This window comes from Acartia tonsa, chromosome 4, assembly GCF_053477335.1.
Source record: "Acartia tonsa isolate MP-2025a chromosome 4, ASM5347733v1, whole genome shotgun sequence".
In the NCBI taxonomy this organism is placed as follows: domain Eukaryota; kingdom Metazoa; phylum Arthropoda; class Copepoda; order Calanoida; family Acartiidae; genus Acartia; species Acartia tonsa.
Window position 1 is genome coordinate 55815551 of NC_137263.1, and position 24891 is coordinate 55840441.

The 24891-nt window shown below is 40.4% G+C and overlaps 1 protein-coding gene across 1 annotated transcript in view; it reads right to left on the bottom strand.

Moving 5' to 3' along the window:
- The window catches only part of MED18 (mediator complex subunit 18), a 550858-nt gene that overhangs the window by 75033 nt on the left and 450934 nt on the right, over nucleotides 1–24891 (bottom strand). The gene's annotated exons all lie outside the window — the stretch shown is intronic.

Sequence of the window (24891 nt, forward strand, 5' to 3'; positions counted from 1 at the left end):
TTCTTACACAAAAATATACTATTTACATGTTATAAAATAATTGTTTTTTCATAATAATAAATCTGACATTTTAAAAATTTAAAACATTTAACACGCTTAACGTCAATAAAATACACAATAACATTTTATTCTACTTAAACATAGGTATGTGAAAAATACATAAAATTTCAAGCTTTCTTAATAAAAATTGATTAATTTAACATAAAATTTAACGAAAAACTTTAAGAATCCAAAAAAGCACGCTTGGAGCGCAGATCAGTCAAATAATGCCGCGTTCAGTGTGTAATTTGATAATTGAGTAAATGTCGTCTTCACAGGACTCCATCAACCTGTTAGATAAGGATTCTAATTATAGTCAGGGAGGGGAGGGGACATTGGGCTGTGACTTTGTTCAATTATGATTGGCTTTTTTATTAAGTTTAGTGTCCAAACGTTTCAACCACATAATTAAAATCTATAATTTTATGTATCAGCATTGTAGAAATACCTTATCGGTCATTGTTTTATCCCAGCTTTATTAGATTCCTTAATCATTGTACAAATTAAATATTGATAAATAGGATTTTTTAAATATAGCGTTACTAAAAAAAAGAGACAAATAATTCTATAGAGATTTAAAGGCATTTGAGATTAAAAGCATTAACAAAAAGGACGTAAATCTTTTATGTATAACACAAATAGAACAAAAAAAATCAAACTGTCTAGAAGTTTTAGAGACCATTAAAAACAGACAGATGCCATTTTTGCTACTATTTCAGATCGTAGGATATCTTTTTTTAACCCTTTTAAGTGGAGTGTGAGGCAGGTCATAAAAATATCCAAAAACTACCCAAAGACATGCAAAAAGCTTCCATTAAAATTACTATTAATTCAGACCATCAATATTGGAGAATTATAGCTTCAGAAAATAAGATTAGATAGATAGAGGCCTTTAGGGGCGTAGCCGCTGGTCTTAAAACGTTAGTTGTAATAATTTTAGGTTTAAATTTGTAGCCCAGGCTATTAGCATAAGTCAGGAATGAATTTAAGAATAAAAACCTATAGTTAAATTCATTGTCGTGTGTAAGGGAAGGGAAAAGTGGTGTCAACATTTGATAAAATTGATATAAAGACGGCCTGTCTTCTCCCTTTTTAACCCCCTAATCTGCCCCCTAATGGTCTCACCCCCTTGGTGAATCGCTGTGTATGCCACAGGTTTAATTTATAGATTTTAAATCCATCTTTTTGCGATAATTTAAAAATGAGTAAGATTTGACAATTAGGTGTAGGGGACATTGGGGTGTTTATTACACTAGTCCCCAAAGTTTTATGAAAACGTATTCTTATATTTGTCTTAGTAACTTTCGGGTATTTTATAGAACTTTGATTGTTTGATTCATTTAGTTGAGTGTCCAAACGTTTCAACCACTAATTGAAATCTACAGAAGGGGTAATACTAATTAATACGGGTTTATTAAAATTTGGTGGATTATAATCTTTTCTTCAATTGTCTTTCCCTCTCCTCATGTTCAACCTCTTTTTTTTTTTGCAGGTATCAACTTTAAATCACATAAATCTTACCCTAAAGAGACCAGGGTTCCTCAGGGATAGGACCATTGGAACGATAGATTTATGTACCTCTTAATATTATGCTTTAACTCTTGTAGATGAAAATTAATGGTTGAAAAGTTTAGACTCCGTTACTTTGTACAAATCAATCAAGATTCAATCTTTCACTCCAAGCTAATAAAATAAAACTTTGGGGGTCAATAGTAATACACTTTACAGTCCATTGCCCCCTCCCTCCCTAAATCTTTGAGTATTGGAGGGGACATTGGCAAGGAGTAAGGGAGGGGACAATGGGCAATTAATTCAATATAAGAGTTATCAAAGAAAGGGCATGAAATCCAGTTTAATCCAATAAATTTGTAGGAAATTATAAAAGGATTGTTAATTGAATAATAGATTTCCGTAGCGTCATGTAAAGTGAAATCACAACTTGTTTTTGATGAAATATATTGAGGTTTTATGGTGTGATTTTTATATTACAAAATTATTGGACCCGGCCAGCTGCTAGAAAGAATATGACTGCCCCTTTTTATTCTGTTTATTTCCCTTGCCCCTTGCCCCCACCTCCCTTCTCCCCGTCTGCTACATTCCAAACTAACACAACAAGTAACCCGCGACCGTGGCTCAACACGTAGCGCATCCGCTCGTCGTCGGGAAGGTGATAGGTTCGAATCTCGGGCCGACACCGCGTCATAACTAAAGACGTTAAAAATGGTTCCTACTGCTGCTATGTCAGATGCGCGACATAAATAGTTAGAGTAGGGGGAATGCCTTGGCCCAAAACAGGCGCAACTCGTTACCATGCACAGTTGGGACTTCTCAGACAAAGGTCGTGCATCACAGAGAGTTGGTTGTCTGATGGATGTTACTTAGCCTAATATCCTTGGGTGTTTGGACAGAGAAGGGTGCGTTAGTCATCCTTAGTTCTCCTGGATTGCTGGACCATGACCTGGAAAGTACATCAAGTCGATAAGGTCCGGTACTGCAATCCCGCCCGTACGAGGTAATCTAGGTAACACAACGAGTAGTTATTTCCCTTGCCCCCACTTCCCTTATCCCTTCTCCCCGTCTGCAATATTCAAAACATACACAACGAGTAGCGGCATTTCATGCGCAAGTACCCAAACTCAGTCAGAAACTGCTAAATTCTTGCACATTCCCTTTAAGCCAGTACCCAAAGTCTGAGACTCCTAAAAATTGAATAGTTGATCCATTGTCCCCTCCCTTACTCCCTGGGACATTAGGCTGCTTATTACACTAGTCCCCAAAGTTTAATAATAATTTATTCGTATTCGTTAGCTTCACAACTTTTTGTACTTTTATTGAATTTTGATTAGTTGGTTCATTAAGTTGAGTTTCCAAAATTTTCAACCACTAATTGTAATCTACAGAAGGGAAAGTTTCAAAAAGCATTATTGGGGAATGTACATCAATTTATCGGCTATTGTCTTATCTCTTGAAATCCCATGGATAGAGCTCCTTTCTTAAAACGTGAGATTTTTTATTATTTTTCAAACATATGGTTCGTTTTTTGTCCAAATAAATTATTCGCTAAAAGGGACTGTTAGAAGTGCCACAGTCAGATGGCAGGGATGTTTTATCTGAGCAAAAAATGATTGCCGAAATTATCCTTTTCACAGAGGTCGTACACAAAGCTTGGCTTGCTACATTGTGCCAAATCGTCAAAGGAATTATCATTACAAAAATCATGGTATTAGAAGAACTACGTTTAAAAATGTTGTATAAATAAACTAAAAAATATTGAACAATGAACATAGACGTACGGACTTTCTGTAATGACTATTCTTAATTGTACCTAACTGTTATAGGAATCATTATGTAAAGAAAAAAAAGTGACACAATAAAAAAACAACAAAATATGCCCTGCCATGCTCTCATAAAAAAGATCAGATATAGTAGAATATAAACTAATGGATATATTATTACTTGGATCTTACACCAGATTATCATGTACCCTAATAAAGTGAAACTTGTAGCTGGCTACGATCTCCCCACGATCCCTTGCCCTTCCCTCCTACTGGATAAACAGACTGACCTATTAATTAGGTCCATATTAGCAACCTAAATTGACCACATTTTTTCCCTTGTCAGTATATCCAAGTGTATTATACATTAAGATATATAAGTTTTCCGGAATTTTAAAGTTAGGGGGAGATTTGAAATCTGCATCAAATTTTAAGGATTTTTTATAAAATTCGTTTTTTGTATAATTCTTTATCTAAAAGCGGAAATGCATTTTAAGTTAATTAATTTTGACCAACTAGCGGCTACGCCCCCTAGAAGCCTCTAGGGGCACCTAAGGTAGGAGGGGGTAAAGTCGACCTCCTCGTTCCATTTTAAATTTGAGTTTAAAAAAAGAAAAAAAATATTTTTTTGGGGGGAGGGGGTTGTAGACACCCTCCCCAAAAATAGTTTAAAACCTTCCCAGGACCTATAAGAAGCTTCACTGTAAAGGAGAACAATATAGATTCAGCGGTTAGCGAGATCCTTTGGGACAGACAAAAAACGCTTACTACTTTATATAAAAGGATAGGATAGGTGGATTTTAAACTACCTGCGCTCTAATTGGTTGAATGATGTACGCCATCCAATCAGAGCGCAGATTTTTTAAATCCACCAATTACAGATGCCAAAATTAATTACCTTAAATTGCATTTCCGCTTTTAGATAAAGAATTATACAAAAAAACGAATTTTATAAAAAAAAAATCCTCAAAATTCGATCCAGATTTCAAATCTCCCCCTAACTTTAAAATTCCGGAAAACTTATATATCTTATTATACATATATATCCATTGATAAAATATAAACTCAATTTTGAGACCATCTGTGACCCGTTTTGCATAAATAAATAAGTGTACTGTCTCTTAATTTTGAGACCATCTGGCTGTGAAATTATAGGCAGCTAGTGACCCGTTTTGCATAAATAAGTGTAATGTCTCTTAGTCTGACAGATAAACAGACCAGGGATCTAAAGGGATAAGACAATGGCCGATAAATTTATGTATATTCCCAATGATGATATGAAAATTATCCCTTCTGTAGATACAATTAGTGGTTGAAATGTTTGGACACAAACAATCAAAATTAAACAAATATCAACAAATTTTTTGACCCAATGAATAAGAAAACGTTATCATAAAACTTTGGGGACCAGTGTAATAAACAGCCCAATGTATCCTCCCTCCCCGAAAACAGACCCATTAAGCCGAAAAGTTTAAAGTACAAGGGCAAATAAATACTAAAATACTGCTCCCATTAGTGGATTACATGGATAAAATTGCACCTACTATAGATTACAATTACTGGTTGAAACGTTTTGACACTTATGTTAAACACGAGATTTATTCAATTTATCAATTTATAGTATTGACCTTTGTCGAGCTATTTTGACTATTAATTGATTCAATGAAGATTCTTAGAACGATTAGATATGATATTTTAATTATTGCTTAAATCTCAAATCAGAAGGAAGGACAAACAAATAATAACTCTTGTAGAGTGTGTCAGAACTTAATTAGCAGATGTAAGTCTAAACAAAATTGTACATAAATGTGTTGCAAAATTGCGAAAATACAGGATACAAAAAAAGGACATTTGACACAACCCAATCTTTCCCGATTTTGTATAATTTTTGATGGAACACGACTTCAGTGACGTCATATTTTTCTTTCCCGAAAAAGGGAAGGGGGGAAGAAAATCTCTTCAAAAGAGATGGGGAAAACCCCATTTCTTCCATCTCTTTTTTTCTTCCCCCCTTCCCTTTTTCGGGAAAGAAAAATATGACGTCACTGGAGTCGTGTTCCATCAAAAATTATACAAAATCGGGAAAGATTGGGTTGTGTCGGACATTTTTTTCATTTTTAATTTGATGATGCACATGCCTCGCTTATGATTTAATTCCTTGATGTCCTAGGAATCAGTATTCCAAAATGCAGATGAATAGAATAATCATATCATAAAAAAGTTTTTGTCAGAAAGTTAAAAAAAAATAGCATGTTTTCATTTTCTGGTAACGAGAATAGAGTCGCTACGCTTCCTAAATCGTACCTAATTGTTACAGAATCACCACGCCAAGTTTGAAATCGAAAGGACAATTCTAACACATATAAATTAACGACAAGAGCTTTCCTTTACGGATGGACGGACAGACGTATCGACCCTAATTATAGAAAAGCTTCGCTTTTAAAAATGCACTAATGAAATTACTTCCATACTTGTACGTAATTTCTAGGGGTTTTATTGACAATTACTGTCATAGATTCAATCCAGTCTTCTAACGCCATAACATATGTCTCTTAAATGGGCGAAAATGGATGACAAATACCCAAAAGTCCGAATATATACGTACACAAGTTATAAAAGTACAAGAGTATAGAACCACAGTTTAAAATTAATAATTGTTTTAAAATATCTTAGTAATGTACAATTTAGAAATTAAACTTGGAAAAATACTTATAAAACTCGAAAAAACTAAATGTACAAAATATGCACTGTATAAAATCTGGTTCTGAATTAGAACCCCACCCGAAAATGTGTATTTAAAACATTTGGAGTATGCATATAATTACTCAAAGAGATATCCAATGTTTTATTCCTTCCTTGATCTTTTGACAATTTTAACTGGTAACTGCTAGTTTGAACCTACCAATCAGGCAACGAATGAGAATTTGGTATCAGTGAAATTTACAGTCTAAATTTTAACAGGTATTGTAATAAAATGAATTTTCTATTCGTTTTTCAATAGATATAAGATATACCGAGTGGATATATTGACATGGGAAAATTTGTCGTCAATTTAGCTTTTTAATAAGTACCTCATATTTGGTCAGTTATTTCGCCATCCGTTTAGTACATAACCCCTGGGACAAAAGGTGTTCACAAAAGTACACAAGGTGTCCAATTTATATTAATGTACTTAGAATTTATAACATTTGGCTGTAAGAGTACAGATGGATTTATTATTTCTTGGATGTTACACCAGATTTTCATGTTCTCTAAGAAAATTTAACTTGCAGCGGGCTAAAATAACGATCCATCCCCATTACCCGTCCTCTCCCCTCCTACTGGATGAACGAACTGACCAATTAATAAGTTCTATGTTAACAACCTAAATTGAAGACAATTTTTCCCCTGTCATAATATCCATGTATATTCTATATTCATTGCTGTACACCAGGGTTTCATGGATAGGACTATGGGAGATAAATCTTCCTGATCAGGGAGGGAGGGGACTACACAAGTCCAAAAAGATCTATAGTAACGTTTTCTTATTCGTTGGCTTAATAACTTTGGGGACTTTTATTAAATTGGTTCATTAATCTTTGTGTACAAACGTTTCAACCAAAAATAGTTTTATTTAAAGAGTGGGTAATTTTGTATATCATCATTTGGGATTTACATCAATTTATCGGCCATTGTCTTATCTCTTTACATCTAGTAACACTTATTATTAGCCGAAATGAAAATGGGTGAAGATTACATTCAGTGCCGTTGTCCTTTCCTTCCCTGCTGTACTCAAATCTTTATATTAAAGAGATAGGCTGCAGAGATCTAAATGGATAAAGCAAAGCCCGATATATTAATGTAAATGCCCAAAGATGTTATACAAAACTACACCTTCTGTATATTATGATTAGTGGTGGAACCGTTTGGACACTCATTTTAATGAACCAACCAATAAAAATTTAATTGAAAGTCCCCACAGTTCTTAAGCTAACGAATTAGAAAATGTTATTATACATTTTTGGGAACTAGTGTAACTCAGCCTAATTTTCAAAATTGAAAATAAAATCCTAAGAGGATAATACCGTTTCATTCTATCAGAGAACTAAAAATCTGAGGTGGATTCTTAAAAAAGATTTGCCGCACTAATCGCTTAGTGGGGCAAAATTGTTTTCGTGAAAAATCCTCCAAAATCACATAAAAAATCTACAAAAATTAAATAAAATCTTCTGTTCATAACCCTTCTATGATTTTGTTTAATTTTTGTAGATTTTTAATGTGATTTTGGTGGATTTTTCACAAAAACAATTTTGCCCCACTAAGCGATTAGTGGGCAAATTTTTTTAAAGAATACACCTCTGGTTTTAGATAAATGTTATAATATATCCAATTGTACAGTGCAAAAGATTTAAATAAGCAGATTTAGAGATGATACGCATCAGCTGACAAAAAAAAGGAGTGAGAGAGATTTTTAAAACACTCATTGTATAGTGTACATAACGGTAGGACATACGAACACTTGTATGTAGAGTGTTAGATCGGATTCATCATGCAAAGTTTGAAATTGATAGGAAAATTCTAACATGTCTAATTTAACGAAAAGTGCTAACCGTTACACAAAAAAAGCTAACCGTCAAGGATGGACGGACCGACCCAAATTATACAATAGCTCGCTAGGCATAAATAAAATCAGCAAAGTTGCGCTGTAAATAATTGGCGAGCCTATAAACACATATGGTAAGGAAATCAAGTATAACGCTATCTTTTTATTATGTTTATTTGTGTTTGTGTGTGTGTGTGTGTGTGTGTGTGTGACGTGTGTGTATGGTGTGTGCATGTGTGTGTGTGTGTGCATGTGTGTGTGTGTGTGTGGATGTTTGTTAAGAGAGTCTTTTCTACAATTAGGGCTAGTCCATCCGTACGTCCATTCTTACAGAATAGCTATAATCGTTGAATTATCCTGTATATTCCAAGTTTAAGCAGATTCCCGTAAAATTTAGGCATTATAAAGAAAGCAATACAACTCTACAAGTATTCTCATAAAGTTTGTACCTGTTATACAATACATCCCAAATGATATTACACAAAATTACACCTTTTGTATATTAAAATTAGTAGTTGAAACGTTTGACACTCAACTCAATGAACCAACAAATCAGAATTTAATTAATAATTATGTCCCTAAAGTTGTCAAGCCAACGAATAAGAAAACGACAAGTGTAGTAAACAGCCCAATGTCCCCTTTCTCCCTGAATTATAAGCGCTGGCGCTATGTATTTGTCAGATTCGTAACGCATTTATGGATGTTGTCAACCTTGTTCTTTTTATGAACGAGAAGACATTTATGCTCGTTAAGATCTAATCAGTAATATTTATATCTTTTCAGTAGCGGAACTACTCTATAATTCACTTTGTCTGTCCGTGCGTCTGTCTGTTAGTTTGTCCGTCCGTCCGCCAGTTAGCTCTTTACGTTAATTTAGGCATGTTAGAATTGTCCTATTGATTTCAAACCAGAATGTCCGTGCGTCCATTTCAAACATGTTGATTTTTAACTTTTTAAAAGCTAAATAATTTTGTGTTATAAATATTTGATTGATCTGATTTTTGGAATACTAATTCCTTGGATAACGAAGAACAATGTTATAAGCAAAGCCTCTCTATAATCAAGTCCTAAAAATGTAAGTATGTCCTTAAACATTGTCCTGTATTTAAGTTGTTTTTAAACAAATTTTTAAGAAAATTTGTTTCAAAATTATACATTTATATTCTTATTAATCAGTTCTGACATTCTACATGTATTAATGTTCGATTGTCCAACCGTTTCAGAGCTTCGCTTTTATGGATATTGTCCGCCTTGTTTAATTCTTTTTGTCCGTCCGTCATTTTGTCCGTTCGTCAAGAAGCTTCACTGTAAAGGAGAACAATATCAGTTCAGCGGTTAGCGAGATCCTTCGAGACAGACAAAAAACGCTCACTACTTTATATAATACTAGCGGCTTCGCCCCTAGCCTCTAGGGGCGTTGCCCCAAGAGGTGATAAAAAAATTATTGCGAAAATCGTAAAGGACCATGGAAATCTCCTTTAAAAAAAAAAAATAAAAAATAAAAAAATGGGGGGGGGATTTTTTGGTTTTTGGGGGGGTTGGGGGTGTCCCACCCCCCGAGAAAATAGCTTAAAACCACCACAGGACCAATAGGTAGATACCCTGAAGAGTAGAATCCGATCGGTTCAGTGGTTACCGAGATCTTAAGGGACAGACAGACAGACGGTCAGACGGACAGACAGACATCGTTCTACTTTGTATTATTAGGATAGTTATCCCGGATGGTAGATTTTGTCTGTTATAATTATCCTATTGATTTAAAACACCTCCTTTAAAAGATTAAAAAGATTTAATCAGATTTTTTTGTCCGTTTTTCTGTCGGTAATGCTTTAATAAACTTTTGCCCCTAGATTATATCAACATGTTTAAAATGGATATACAGACATTCTGGTAATGATTATAGAGTTACTACGCTTTCTAAATGGTGTTTAACTACCATAGGAATCACTATTGAAAGTTTGAAATCATTAGGACAATTCTAACATGCCTAAATTAACGAATAAAAGCTATCTATCTCGGACGGACGGACGGACGGACCGACCCTAATTATAGAAAAGCTTCGCTTTTAAAAATAATTATTTATAATTTGTGCTAGAAATTGGTTAACGATAAATAAACAAATTAAAATATAATTATCATTTGCGCAACTATTACCAATTTTAACACTTTTTAATATTTTTTAGACGTCATAAAAATGAGGGATTATCCATCTCCTTTTTAGGGGTTTTAGGACAAACGAACATTAACACTTGCTGTGTGTCAGAACTAAATAAGCAGAATAATAATGCATAAGTCTTAACATAATTGTAAGTAAATTTGTTGCAAAACTAGCTAAATACAGGACTCTGTTTTGCATAAATGAATATTTACATCTCAAGGTATTAAATGAACAAGCGATGGCTAACTTACATAAATTACAATAATGGATTTATTATTACTTGGATCTTACACCAGATTTTCATATTCTGTAATAAAATGAACTGTGTGGCGGGCTAAAATAACGATCTCCATTTACCCCATACCCATCCCTCCAATTGGATAAACGGCCCGACCAATAAATGCGAGGGATATTGCAACCTAAATTAACGACAATTTTCTTCTGTAATTATATCCACGTATATTAATATTCTACATTCATTATTACAATGTATGAAGAAAAAAATCCCCAAGGCTAAATAAATTGTCCTAGGACTAATGCAGGAGTGACAAACGTAGAAGTGGATACTAAACCTAACCAAACCTATTTTAAACCATCTTATGGTTTTTTTAAAATGACCAAAAATTTTGTAAGTGATGAAATCATCCGATTAATCTGATTTTTGGAGTACTGATTCCTATTACAATAAGGTACAATATTATAAGCGAAGCATCTCAAAAATCAAGTCCTAAAAATGTCAGTATGTCCTTAAACAGTATTCTGTATTTAAGAAGTTTTGCAACAAATTTACGTATAATTTTGTCAAAACTTATATATTTATTTCAGTTCTGACACTCTACAATAGTTAATAATCGTCTGTCATACCGTTTCAGAGCTTCACTTTTAAGGATGCTGTCATCCTTGTTTTGCAATAAAATGTTTGTTTACCAATATTGATCTTATACTTTATAAAAAGTGTTCATTATTAGAAAAGCGTTCCATCATGAAGGTTGTTCCAATTAGACCCCTTGACAGAGAGATAGAATCTGATACTGCTGCTGATATGACAGGTACAAAAACTTGACACATTTTAGAATTGTCCTATCAATTTCAAACTTTGCATGGTGATTCCTGTAACAAAAAAGTACGATTTAGGAAGTATACCAACTCTATAATCATTACTAGAAAGTCCGTGCGTCAAGACTTGTTTCTTTTTAACAAAAATATTTTATATTATATAATTATCCTATTAATCTGATTTTTGTGATATTAAATCATATTACAATAAGGTACCCTGTTATAAGCAAAGCGTTTCTATAATCAAGTCTTAAAAATTTAAGTATGCCGTTAAACAGTATCTATCCTGTTTTGCTTTTATGGATGTTGTCATCTTCGTTTTTCTTCAGATTTATTTAAAAATTTGATTTTTAAATTATATAGGACAAAGATAATTTTTGAAAATTTTAAAGCTATTTTCAGTTTGGCTTCGAATCCGATAAATATCCGCTGGATTAGAATCGGTTCTCGACCGTAAAGACAATTTTCAATGAATATCAAAATAAAAAACTGGTTAATCTTATAATTTTTCTTTTAATATCCAGAGAAAGCTGTCTATAATACGATACGATGAATAACTATTAATTAGTCTATGAACATTTTATTGTAATAGTGTGTAAATGTGCATTCTAGATGTATGTTAGATTTTTTGAGAAATTTGATTTCTTTCTGAGCCGGTTTTAGGCTATTTGGGTGGAAGGGGGAATTGTAGCCTGAATAGTTATTTATTGCATCATATTATAGACGACTTTCATTAGCAGAAAGATTCCAGTTTTGTTGAATCGAGGGGCTATACTAGAAAAATGATTTATTAACTTCCAATTTTTTGTCTTCTTTTTAAAAGTGTAGCTTTTCTATAATTAGAGTCGGTCCGTCCGTCCGGATGCCCATCCAGGGGCGCCCAAGCTTGCTTTTTTTGGGGGGGGGGGGTTAAAATGGCGCGCGAAAATTGTTTGGGGGAGGGGGGAAATACCCCCCTCCTAAATGGTTGGGGTTGCCTACGGCAAATTTGTTTTTTTTTTGGGGTGGAATCCCCACTTTACCACCCCCCCCCCCTTGGACGTCTTTGTGCCCATCCGTCCGGAACAGATAACTTTTTTCGTAATTGTCCTATCGATTTAAAACTTTGCATTGTGATAACTATAAAAGTTAGGCACGGTTTAGAAAGCGTAGTTACTCTATAACCGTTACCAGAATGTCCTTAACATCAAATTTTTATGTAATATAATACTCCGATTAAATATATTTTTGGAATACTGATTCCTAGGCAGCAAAGTAAAATGTTATAAGCGATGCATCTCTATAATCAAGTAAAAATATAAGTATGTTCTAAATTATTATCCAGTAATATAGCAGTTTTTAAACAAATTTGATTATCATTTTTTTTTACTTCAATACATTTATATTCTAATTATTAAGTTCTGACACTCTACAAGTGTTAATGTTCGTTTGTCTTACCGTTCCAGAGCTTCACTTTTATGGATAAGTCATCCTGGTTAAAAAATAAATTAAATTATTGGTTACCCCAATTACCCCTCCTGGGACCAAACTCCCAAGGCTATGGAGCAAAGCCAACAGTGATAATTAGGGCTCGGCATCTGCGTGTCAGCCTCCATAAACCCGTCATATTGTATCTTTAAAATTCACTTGGATGTCTTAACCTGCCCCTAAACAAAAAATCCATCTTTTCGATTTTTTTTTGTCACAATAGCGGATTTTTATTTGAGGCTTAAGCGCGGCTGCTGATGACCCCTTAGTTATCATACCTTAAATACAGGTGAGCCAACTCTGTGGGCCAAAATGATAAAGCTGTGCACCATTCTCTGCCTTATCCCAGCTAGATTCAACAAACACACCAACAGATTTGTGTTCCGGTTTCTATCATGCAAGTTTTTAATTCATCTAGTCATTTGGCAAGTCATACCACTTGGAATTAATTATCATATCGACAGTCTGATATCTGAAGAGGAAAGTGGAGATGACTCAAAAGCAGAGAAACTAACTATAAGATACATTACAAATGGGTTATCAAAATTAACAATATTATATTCAGAATTGATAATATCTTTCAGTATGTCATTGTCAGTTGCCTATCTTTCAAGCACAGCAAAGATAAGTGTCTTGCAAGTCACAAGACCTCAGCGCTGGTTAGTCCTGACAATATTTACTATTCTACCGTCTAGTTTGGAAGTCTATAATTTGATTCACCTTGCAACAATTGGAGATGTAAATGCAATTAATGTATATGTGGTAAGCCGAAGCGTTTCAGCTCACCGGTTGCGAGTTCGAATCCAACGAGCCCTAGCCTTGAAGTATTCTACCAAAACAAACTAGCAGGATTTAGTCATACAGAAATTATATATTTAACTGAATACATTTACAATGGATGTTTACTATATATATACAAATAGATTATAACAATAGGTTAGGTTTGAAGGGGGTGTGGGAGACAAGGGCGTAGCCCGCGGCGGTAGACAGTCTGTGGGGGTAGCTGTGGTAAAAGGGGAGGCACCGCCTCCCGGTTGTATAGTTGCATGAGGGGCGTGTGATTGCTGCGTGTCCGTGCCCCTCCCCTATTTAGCCAGTCCAGTTTGACCGCTGCGCAACGGGGTCATCTGCGGTCATGAGGTGAATGGTGATATAATAGGATTAGTGCAGAAGGCTTGTCATGATAAGCCACTGCGTAAACTCTGTAAACTACCCGTCCGTCTGTTGCCGTATTACCACAACCTCCCCTTCAAGGGCTGCGGGGCTCCCGAGCCACCAGGCCTTGAACCTGGGGATACGGCAGCCTCTGTCTGCGCACGACAACATCTTCCTGGGGCACAGCTCAGTGTAGGACAGCTCTGGCTATACAGGCTCCGCGGGACACTCGCTGCTCGGTTTGGCTGTGGTTGGATATCAGCATTGTCAACTCCCGGTTGGCTTCCAGCCGCGGGTTGGCGACAGCCAGGCCCCGTCGTTGGAAGTTTGGCCTTGTTTGCAGGACTAGTTCTGTCTCGGCTGGTAACTGGACACGGAGGCCTAGGCTCACTCTGGAGGCTCCCAAGGGGGGAATAACGATGGAGGAAGGCGCGTAGAATTCCATGGGGGCGCCTGCCTGGTCCAGGTTGCTTGGCCTCTTAGCTCCCACTCGGATGGGGACGGCTGTCATCGCTTCAGCTTCACCCTCTGGGGCCGCCACTTCCATCTCAGTGGCCGCTTCTCCTCCTGCAGGCTCGCTGCTGGCCGGCAGGGGCTCCATGTCAGCATCAGGGTTCCAGATTGCATCCCTAGGTGGCTCTGGGGCTGGCAGCGGCAGCGGTGGTTCGTTGGGTTGGTGCTGCAGGTTCTCTTCTACAGGGTCACGATCCTGGCCGCTAGGCTGTGGGGCGGCGGCTGCCGGCTGGTACACTGGAAACTGTCCTGGGTCACTAGCTGGCAGCGCCGCAGCTCCGGCTGGCAGCTCAGTGGCGTCCTCGTCGCCGTCCAGGTCGCCTTGGATGTCTGTTGGAATCTGCTGGGCAGTTACATCTCCGGTGTATTTGCGCAGTCGGCCTACATGCGCGGTGATTTCCGAGATCTTGGCTGTTGGAGAGGCAGGTTTGATGACATAATGGACGTCTGTGGCTTGTCTCACTATCTTCCAAGGGCCAGTCCATCTCTTGGTAATCTTGGCTGACTTCCCTGGCACCAGGCGGGGGGCCAGATACCAGACCAGGTCTCCAACTTCGTACTTGGCCGTGCCTTCGTAGGCGGCCGCGCTCCTTCGGATGGTTCCCTCCTCTCGCTGCTGGATTGCGTCGTACACGGCATGGTAGCGTTGCAGGAAGGCTTGGACGTTGGCTGGGACTGAGGCATATTCAGTGTCTGGCAGCCGGAGTACCATGTCCACCGGGAGCTTGGCCTCTCTCCCAAAGTAGGCCAGGAACGGGGTCACGCCCGTGGATCTGCAGGCTTTGGTATTGTAGGCGAAGGCAATGGCAGGCAAGTGTGGCTCCCAGTTGTTGTCGTCTCTGTCCAGGAACAGCCGCATGCCTGTGTTGAGCGTCCGATGGAACCTCTCCACCCGGTTGGACTGCGGGTTGTAGGGCGGTGGATGTGTCAGGCCAATCTCGAGCTTGGAGGCCAGTTCCTTGAATACCTGGCCAGTAAACTCCATCCCATTGTCGGAGTGGATCTTCAGGGGACATCCGAACGTGGCCAGGTGGCGGTGCAGTAGGGTTTCAGCCACCGTGAGAGTGCGCTTGTTGGGGATGGCGTAGAGGCTGACAAACCGGCTGAACCCATCCTGACAGGTGAGGATGTAGCGGTTCCCGGCTGGTGTCTCTGGCAGGGGCCCCACCAGGTCAATAAACAGGACTTGCTGTGGATACCCCTGGCGGGAGGGCACGTGTATCCCTAACTTCAGCCTCTCCTTGGTGACCTTCTGTACACACTCAGGGCAAGTCTGAACCATCAGGCGGACGTCACGGGACAGGTTGGGCCACCAGAAATGCATGGCGACGCGGGCAATAGTGGCGTCCATCCCAAAGTGCCCGGCCATGGGGGTCCCCTGGGCCAGGAAAAACGCGTCCTGCTGGAGGGCCGAAGGCAGCAGGTATCTTGTCCTCTCTCCTGTCAGGGTCTGGTCGGTGGTGGTGAGGCAGCCATGCTCGTCGAGTCCCAGGGCTGCGAAGCGGCTGGCATACTGCTGCTCGTCCCGGTCCTTGCCTCGCAGCTCAGCCTTAGTTGGGGCCTTGCCGTCGGCTACCCACTGGCAGACACGGAGCAAGAGGGGATCCTGTGTCTGTGCCTCTAAGACTCTGGCCGGGTCCAGCCGTGCTGCGGAGGGTCTGCCAGCTGCGGGCTCCCCTAGCTGGCAAAGGGTGTGAAGGTACTCAGCCTGCTCTGCTAATTCTTCGGCGGTGGCTGTCGGCATATTATCGTCCTCCCGGCGGCTGAGGGCGTCAGCATTGGTGTTCTGGGTGCCAGGACGATGGCAGACAGTGAAATCTAGGGCCGCTAGTTCCTCCTGCCAGCGGGCCACCATCCCTGTGGATGTGTTCAGCGACTTCATCTGTAGCAAGGCTGAGGAATCAGTGTTGATCTGGAAACTACGGTAGGACAAGATGCCGTGAAATTTCCGAATTCCATACATGATGGCGGCCATCTCTCCCTTCCAGGATGGGTAGCGAGTTTCGGGGTCGGTTGTCTTGCGCCCCACGGCGGCAATAAGCCTCTCCTTGCCGTCCTGGCATTGGCTGAGTATGGCAGAGATGGCGCGGCTGCTGAAGTCTGTGGTGAAACACGGCCGGTAAGTCAAACCTGGGTGGCGCTCGGATGGGGGCTTGGCGAAACTTGTCCTTGAGCTGTACCAGCTGGGCTTCCATCTCAGCCGTCCAGGTCAGTGTCTTGGCCGTTTTCTGCCGATTCATCTCGTAGGTGAGGTCGGCATACTCTGGGATGAACAGGCGGTGGTAGCCGAAGAACCCCAGGAGCGCCAGCAGGTCCTTGGGGGTGATGGGGGCCGGCCAGTCAAGGATGCGGTCAATATAATCCTCTTGCATGGCTATCCCCTCACGGCTGAGGGTGTGGCCCAGGTAGTCTACTTTGGCTCGAAACAGCTTGGTCTTGGCTGGCTTGAGGCGGATTCCTCCAGGTGTCCAGTTGCTTCTCCAGCTCAGCCTCCTGCCGCGGGTTCAGATCCCTAAATCTCTGGCGGATCGGCTGGGTCCCTGGCTTGAGGCGCAGCTGTAACTCTACTACATCAGTGCAGCCGGGGGTAGAGTTTGAGAAGACATCTCTGTACTCTGACAACATGGTCCAGACCTCCTTCTTGAGCAGGGGGTCCTTGCGCAGAAATTCGTTCTCCTCCATCTCAAGGGCTGCCCACAGCTGCTGCATATCTGGGGGCTCAACAGGCTCTTGGAACGAATGGATACGAGGGGGAAGCTTGTCAGAAACCTCCAGAATGTTGGGCTTTACCAGCTCCCCAGCCACGGGGAGGCCGGCGTTCAGCAGGAGAGGCATCTCCCCCTCATTTACCACCAGCACTCGGAACACGCTGGCGGAGCCAGGCCTGTGTGCATACAGGCCTTCTGGGATGACAAGATACTCCCCAAACCTCTGTTCTGGGGCAGATAGTTGGATGGCATCCTTGGTACGGTGTCCCACTAGTGTCCCAACAGGGACAGCCATGACACCGCGGCCAGGCAAGACCACCCTCTTGGCCGTACGGAGTTGGGGTGGTTGGCCATCGGTTGGAGTGACAGCGCTTAGCCTGTACGTGGCTGGCACGGGGTCAGCTTCAGCTCCGGGAGCCACCGGCCGCGATTTGACGGGCTCGGCGCCGGGAGGGGCTGAGGTGTCGGAGCCATGCGTGGCTCCGAGGGCGTCCGGCCACGATTTGACGGGCTTGGCGCTGGGAGAGGCTGGGGTGCCGGGACCAGCCTTGGCTCCGTGGGCGTTCGGCCGCGACTTGACGGGCTCGGCGCTGGGAGAGGCTGAGGCATCGGAGCCATGCGTGGCTCCGAGGGCGTCCGGCCACAATTTGACGGGCTTGGCGCTGGGAGAGGCTGGGGTGCCGGGACCAGCCTTGGCTCCGTGGGCGTTCGGCCGCGACTTGACGGGCTCGGCGCTGGGAGAGGCTGAGGCATCGGAGCCATGCGTGGCTCCGGGGGCGTCCGGCCACGACTTGACGGGCACGGCGCCGGGAGAGGCTGATTCCTGGGGGTTGAGCGTGGCTCCGGGTGCATCAGACCGCGACTTGACGGGCCTGGACTCGGACTTGGCCGGTTGGATTGCTGGGGGCCCCAGGTAGAGGGGGCCAGGTGGACATGGCTGGCCGTTGATGAAGGTGTCGGCGGAGAAGATAGGCTCTGGAGGGCTGGAAATCTCGGGAAACGTCGTTGGCAGGTTCTCCAGAGGCACCTTGGGCACTGGGGGCAACCCCATGGCTAGCAGGTTGGTCCCCCTGTGGGCGTTCAGCGCAGCATCCACCCAGTGCGTGCCTTTCTCAACTACACGCGGCTGCTCTGGCAGTGGGCCTGGCTGAGGCCCCTCGTAACTCAACTCTCTCTCGGCTGTCTCCCGGTCGTTGGGGACGCCACGGAGTGGGATAAACTCCCCACGCACCCACAAGCAGGGGGGTTGCATGTCGAAACAGAGCCTAGTTCCGAACTCCTTGAGAAAATACCCTCCTAGGTTCAGAGGGTGTGAGAGATTCCGTACCACAGTCACGTGGTACAGATGGAGTATAAGAGTGTGTGAAACTGCCATATATAATTCATATAATTTTCCAATTACCTGAAGGGGCTGCCCTTCCTCATTAGCAGTCAGGATTTGGGTGTTGTCTGGAACCAACATGCGCTGCACGCCCATTGCGTGCATGAGGTGTTCAGAAATGACGGCAGACCCTGGTACACGGTTGCCAAATCTACCATGGCATCAACCTGTACGTGCTGGGCAGGGTCAGGAGTAGGAAACCTCACCCTGATGTGGCAGGGGAAGTGGAGGTCCTGCCCTTGAGACAGGGGGGCCTCCCGCTCGGCTGGGGTCGGCAGAAACTTCGGCGGTGGCCGAACCGCAGCTATGGTAGTATCGCTTACCCTGGTGTGTGTGTGTAGACCGCTGGTGGTGGCTTATACTGTAGCTTCGAATCACTAGAGCTTATCAATTATCACTGGGTCAACAATTTTATATTTCTTTTTATCACTTGGTTGACATTTATACACACTTATGTGTAGTTATCACTAGGAGCTCTAGGTGTGATTCTGGAAGCACCGGCAGCAGGGAATGTCTGTCCTGCAAGGGTCAGATGGATGGCGGCGGCAGGGAATGTCCCGTCCTGCAGCGCCGCTGGTTCGAATCCCGAAAGGTGGCGGCAGGGAATGGCCCTTCCTGCAGCCCCTCGGGTTCGAATCCTGGGAGGCAGCGGCAGGGAATGTCCCGTCCTGCCGTGCCTTTGGCTCAAATTCTGCTATCCGTCGCAGTGGTAGGCCTTACTTGTGTGCTGAAGCTTCGCAGCCACACATTGCCTTCTCAGGGAGACCAGCACTTAGCTGTCCGTCTCGTAGGTTTGGCCTGGGTGTCCTGGGGCTTGTCCCAGCTACACTTGCCAATTTAGACTCAGTTTTGTAGCCATCTGAGCTAAATTATCCGATTACCGTGGCTGCGCACCTAGCGCTACTCCTACACGGAAAAACGCCGTAAACTGGCGCTTTTAGCAGGCTAAATCTGCTTGCCGTAGGCCAGAGGCCTACATAATGCGTTCAATTGATGGAAAATCGACCTGAAAAGGCCGTCTCACGGGTCAGTTGGCTTCTCAGTTGGCAGCTGACTGCATAGGCGTCCACGGGGGGGGGTAATGGGCCATTTGGCACCCCCAACATTTTGTGAACAATACCCCCCCCAAAAAATTTACCCCCCCCAAACGATTTTGGGGGGGGTAATTACCCCCCCAAAATAAATGTTCTTTAAAAATTTTTTTTGGGGGGGGGTATTTACCCCCCCCAAATTGAATGTTCTTAAAAATAAAATTTTACTGTCCAACCAGTTAAAACAATTCTTAACCATGATAACAAAAAATTTAATAGTTTGATCATGTTTTATTTGCTTGGGCCTTTATAAGGGCTAAAACCATCCCGGGGATCTATGATGTAATTGTAAAGCACTGAAGATTCCATAAAATAGATACCTAACTAAATTAAATATTTCATTAAATAATGAAAAAGAATTTCTATAGGCGATTTCTTTTGGGAGGATGTCAGGGTGTCTCAAAACTAGTTATAAAACTTACCAGGACCTATAAGACGCTTCACTTTAAAGTAAAATCATATTGGTTCATTGGTTAGTGAGTTAATTATTGTATTTTTATGTTCTAAAGAATGAGATACTACTATATATTTGAATAGTAGTGGCGCCCTTAGCATCTAAGAACTCGTGTTTTCTAAAGGGTAAAAAGGGAGGAGAAAAATAGCCTAAAACCACTCAAAGGATTGACCTATAATAGTGTGGAACCATCATGGGATCTATGTGAAGCTTTCCTAAAAAGGAGAACTCAGTATTAAAAGTAATGAAATCTGAAGCTATAGTCAAATAAACCTTACTTACTACCTACTTTATGTTATAAGATAAGATAAGATAAGATAAGATAAGATTTATTTTCCTCAAAGGTACAACATATTTTATTAGATATATATTATAAATTATGTTACTATGCTTGATTTGTTTGATTCATCTGGTTTGTTGTGTTTGGTGCAGGTTAGATAATAATATACATAATAACAATTATTAAGTACCTAGCATGGAATTGGCCGAACTTCATCTCCACCTAGTTACCAGGCCAGTTTAAATTGAATGGAGACAATATTTTACAATAAAAATTCCATGCAACATTGTACCAGATAGTTGGCATAACCCTTTAAGGGTTGTGGAGCCACTGGTGTACTTTGACGCTTGCCAAGCCGATACAATGTTATATGTGCAAATAAATAATAATCTTAACAATGAAACAATATCTTGCTGTGTATTTCAGACATCCTCCTACTATCAGTTGCAACTTCTCCAAGCGTGAATTCGGAACAATTAAGGAACCAAAACCTCCATAAGGAGTCGCTATTCCCGTTGAGATCCCTTTTCAGCTCCAAATAGACAGTTTCCTTTATATCAAATTATTTTCATTATAGAGTGGAGTTTTGTCCGGGTTTTAAGGACATCTCCACACCAATAATTACAGGATAACGGCAAATTTCGCGATAACACTTGGTCCAATCCAAAAAATCCAAAAAAAAACCAAAGAAAAGTCCAAAAAAGGACAAGAATACCCTAATAATAATCATATCGTGTACTTAAGTGAACAAGGTGTAATGGTTGGTTTCGATTCCTACGGAATCTGATTTTTATTTTTGAGAATAGTACTTATTAACTTAATAGATTAGGTAGGTGCTTTTTTTACATAATTAAATTACCCCCCCCAAAAATTTTACCCCCGGGGTAAATTAGTTTGGGGGGGGTAATTACCCCCCCCAACAGATTTGGGGGGAGTATTTACCCCCCCCCAACAGACTTTAGGGGGGGTAATTACCCCCCCCAATCAAATTTTACCCCCGGGGTAAAAATTTTGGGGGGGGTAAAAAAAAATTTCGGCGCGCTTCGCGCGCCATTTTACCCCCCCCAAACACGAATTACCCCCCCCCCTAAAATTTTTTACCCCCCCCAAAAAAAAAAGCTTGGACGCCCCTGGCTGACTGTCCCCTTACTTGCAAAAGGGTCCAATCAGAGGTAGAATAGGCTAATTTCTGTAGGGCTCGATTGAAACACGCTGACACCAAGATGTGGTAAGCCGAAGCGTTTCAGCTCACCGGTTGCGAGTTCGAATCCAACGAGCCCTAGCCTTGAAGTATTCTACCAAAACAAACTAGCAGGATTTAGTCATACAGAAATTATATATTCAACTGAATACATTTACAATGGATGTTTACTATATATATACAAATAGATTATAACAATAGGTTAGGTTTGAAGGGGGTCTGGGAGACAAGGGCGTAGCCCCGACGGTAGACAGTCTGTGGGGGTAGCTGTGGTAAAAGGGGAGGCACCGCCTCCGGGTTGTATAGTTGCATGAGGGGCGCGTGATTGCTGCGTGTCCGTGCCCCTCCCCTATTTAGCCAGTCCAGTTTGACCGCTGCGCAACGGGGTCATCTGCGGTCATGAGGTGAATGGTGATATAATAGGATTAGTGCAGAAGGCTTGTCATGATAAGCCACTGCGTAGCAACTCTGTAAACTACCCGTCCGTCTGTTGCCGTATTACCACATATGCATGCTGGCATCAGATATTTTCTGGGATGTAAAAACTTTAATAGGATGGCTAATTGTAGAATTGTATTTCTCATCATTCCGTACAATGGCTGAACAATGCAAAGAGTCAAGATCTGGGGATTTGGCACAAAATTACAACAATTTGATAGATACGTATGTTTCCCTGAAGGCAGGTTTTGGTCCAGGTTTGTTGGTCACGTTCATGGTCAACTTGTGCAATCTTGTGGGCTGTGTGTACTTGCTTACACAGTTTGAGTCTGCGCAGGAAATGGATGTATAAATACTTGGATCTTATACCAGAGGTGAATTCTTAAAAAAACTTTTGCCTCACTAAAATCCATTTGCCCCACTAAAATCAGTGAGGCTCGCTAATAGTTTAGAGGGGATAATTTTGCCTCACTAAAATTTTAGTGGGGCAAACTAAGTTTAGTGAGGCAAAAAATTTTCTAAGAATTCACCTCATATTTTCATGTTCTATAATAAAGTGAACTCTGTAGCGGGCTAAAATAACGATCTCCTCTGCCCCCCTCCTTTACCCGGTCCGCCCAATAAATGCGGGGGGAAATTTCAACCTAAAATGACGACAATTTTTCTCCTGTTATATCATCCATGTATATTTTATATCCATTTCGCAGGGAAATGAGTTTTTGGAAAATGTTGTTGATATCCTTATTATTTGCAACCAATGCTACTACTTCTGTACTTCATGCCAGATGTGCTATGGTAAACTTACTGAAGGATCACAAGTTTTAAGGTACATTTTTGTTATTCTCAATTCTATATTATTGATAACAGCTTCAGATGGACAGACAGACAGACATCGTTTTACTTTGTATTATAGACTAGCGGACACACGTCTAGAGTCCTCTAGGGGCACTTGAAGGGAGGTCAGGTTGATTTCGACGACCCAATATTTTGTAGTTAAGATTTTTTTTTAAAGTAAAAAAAATTTCGGGGGGGATTTTTTTTGAGAGGGGAGGGGGGGTTAGTCGACTACCCCTTTTTTTTAAATTTTAGTTTTAAAGATAAATAATTTTTTTTTATGAGAGGAGGGGTTGAGGTTGTCCTATCCCCCAAGAAAAAAGCTTTAAATCATTACGGGACCAATAGGTATATCTGAAGAGTAGAGCCAAATCGGTTCAGTGGTTTCTGAGATTTTAAGCTTAAGACAGACAGACACACAGACATTATTCTACTTTGTATTATTGAAAACAGTTTTATACAAATATTATCTAAAAATCATTTATCAAGTTCTAAAAAATTACTTCTTTAAAAACATTTTATTTGTAAATAGGATGGGTTCTCTAAATGCAGATGGCTATGAGAAAGAAAAACTTGAAAAAGGTAAGATAATTAATCAAAAACATTTAAACTGAAAATTTTTATTATTTTCTTTATTCTTTTTACTAGCGGCTACGCTCCTAGAGGCCTCTAGGGGCACTTGAGGAGGGTAGAGTCGAATTTGATAACCCAATTTATTATTTTTTTTGGTGGGGGGGGGATTTTTTTCTAGGGGCGATTTCTCTTGGGAGGGTGGTGGTACCCTCGACCAAAATTTCCGGGACCTATGAGAAGCAACCCTGTTAAGGAGAACCCGATCGGTTCAGCGGTTAGCGAGATCATTCGGTAGAAACAAACACTCAGACAAAGATCCTTTTACTTTATTATAAGGATTAAAAACTGGTATTTTAAGGGATAGGACAATGGCAGATGATAAATTTATAGTATATGTAGGATCTTTTTAGTCTGCTAGCTAATTAGATTCTGCTCTATTGTAGCTACTTGGCTGTGTTAATACTCCCGACGCTATTCGTTGATTTTCAAAGACCCAATTAAAAGTCGGCACAAGGTTCTTGGGAAGGGGATTACAGTTATTTAACCCCTTCCTTCTCTAGTGTTTTACTCTAATTGGCAGATAAATTTATGTTTATCCCCAATGATAATTTACAAAATTACCTCTTTTGTAGATTACAATTAGTGGTTGAAACTTTAAACTTAACCTTATGATCCAACCAATCAAAATTCAATATAATCCCCAAAATTGTTAATTTAAAGAATAAAAAACGTTATTATAAAACTTTGGAAACTATTAAACAGCCCATATAACAGTCCCCTTACTTCCTGATGTAAAAGAGCAAAATAATATTTCTAAAAGCGAAGCTTTTCTATAATAAGGGTCGGTCCGTCCGTCCGTGAGTCTGTAACGGTTAGCTCTTTTCATTAATTTAGTCATGTTATAATTGTCTTATCGATTTTGAACTTTGCATGGTGATTAGGTAGGGTTTAGAAAGCGTAACAACTCTATAATCGTTGCCTGAATGTCCGTATGTTCATTTTAAACATGTTAATATTTAACTTTTTTAACAGCATATTTTTATGTGATATAACCGTTCAATTGATCTGATTTTTGGAGTACTAATTTCTAGGACAACAAATTATAGTATTATAAGCGTAGCATCTCTATAATAAAGTATTAAAAATGTCGGTATGTCCCTAAACATTATCCTGTATTTAAGCAGTTTTTCATCAAATTTACTTAAAATTTTGTTTCTACTTCTATACATTAATATACTGATTATTCAGTTCTGATACTCTACAAGAGTTAATGTTCTCTTGTCCAAATGTTTCGGAGCTTCGCTTTTATGGATGTTGTCATTCTTGTTTTTTTATTAGCTTTAGACAGCCTCTTGGAGCAAGGACCCTTCACAGCACAGGGTTATTTCACTGTGGAAAAATCTACTCTGGTTTCTATTTTTAGCGTTACTCTTACATACTTCATCATTCTCTTACAGTTTTCATTCACACAAATTTAAATTATTTGAAGTAATATTATTTTAAGTAAAGACAAAGCAAAAATTATAAAATATAATATAAACAATTTTATATGTAAAGAAGGTGCCCTAATTTTTGTGATTTTCTTAAATAGCTAGTCGGTGTTTTTAGTAAGTAGTAGATGTAAAATGATTCATAGAATTTAGATATGCAATAGTTTTTTTGTGGACCTCTTATTTTTGAAGTAAT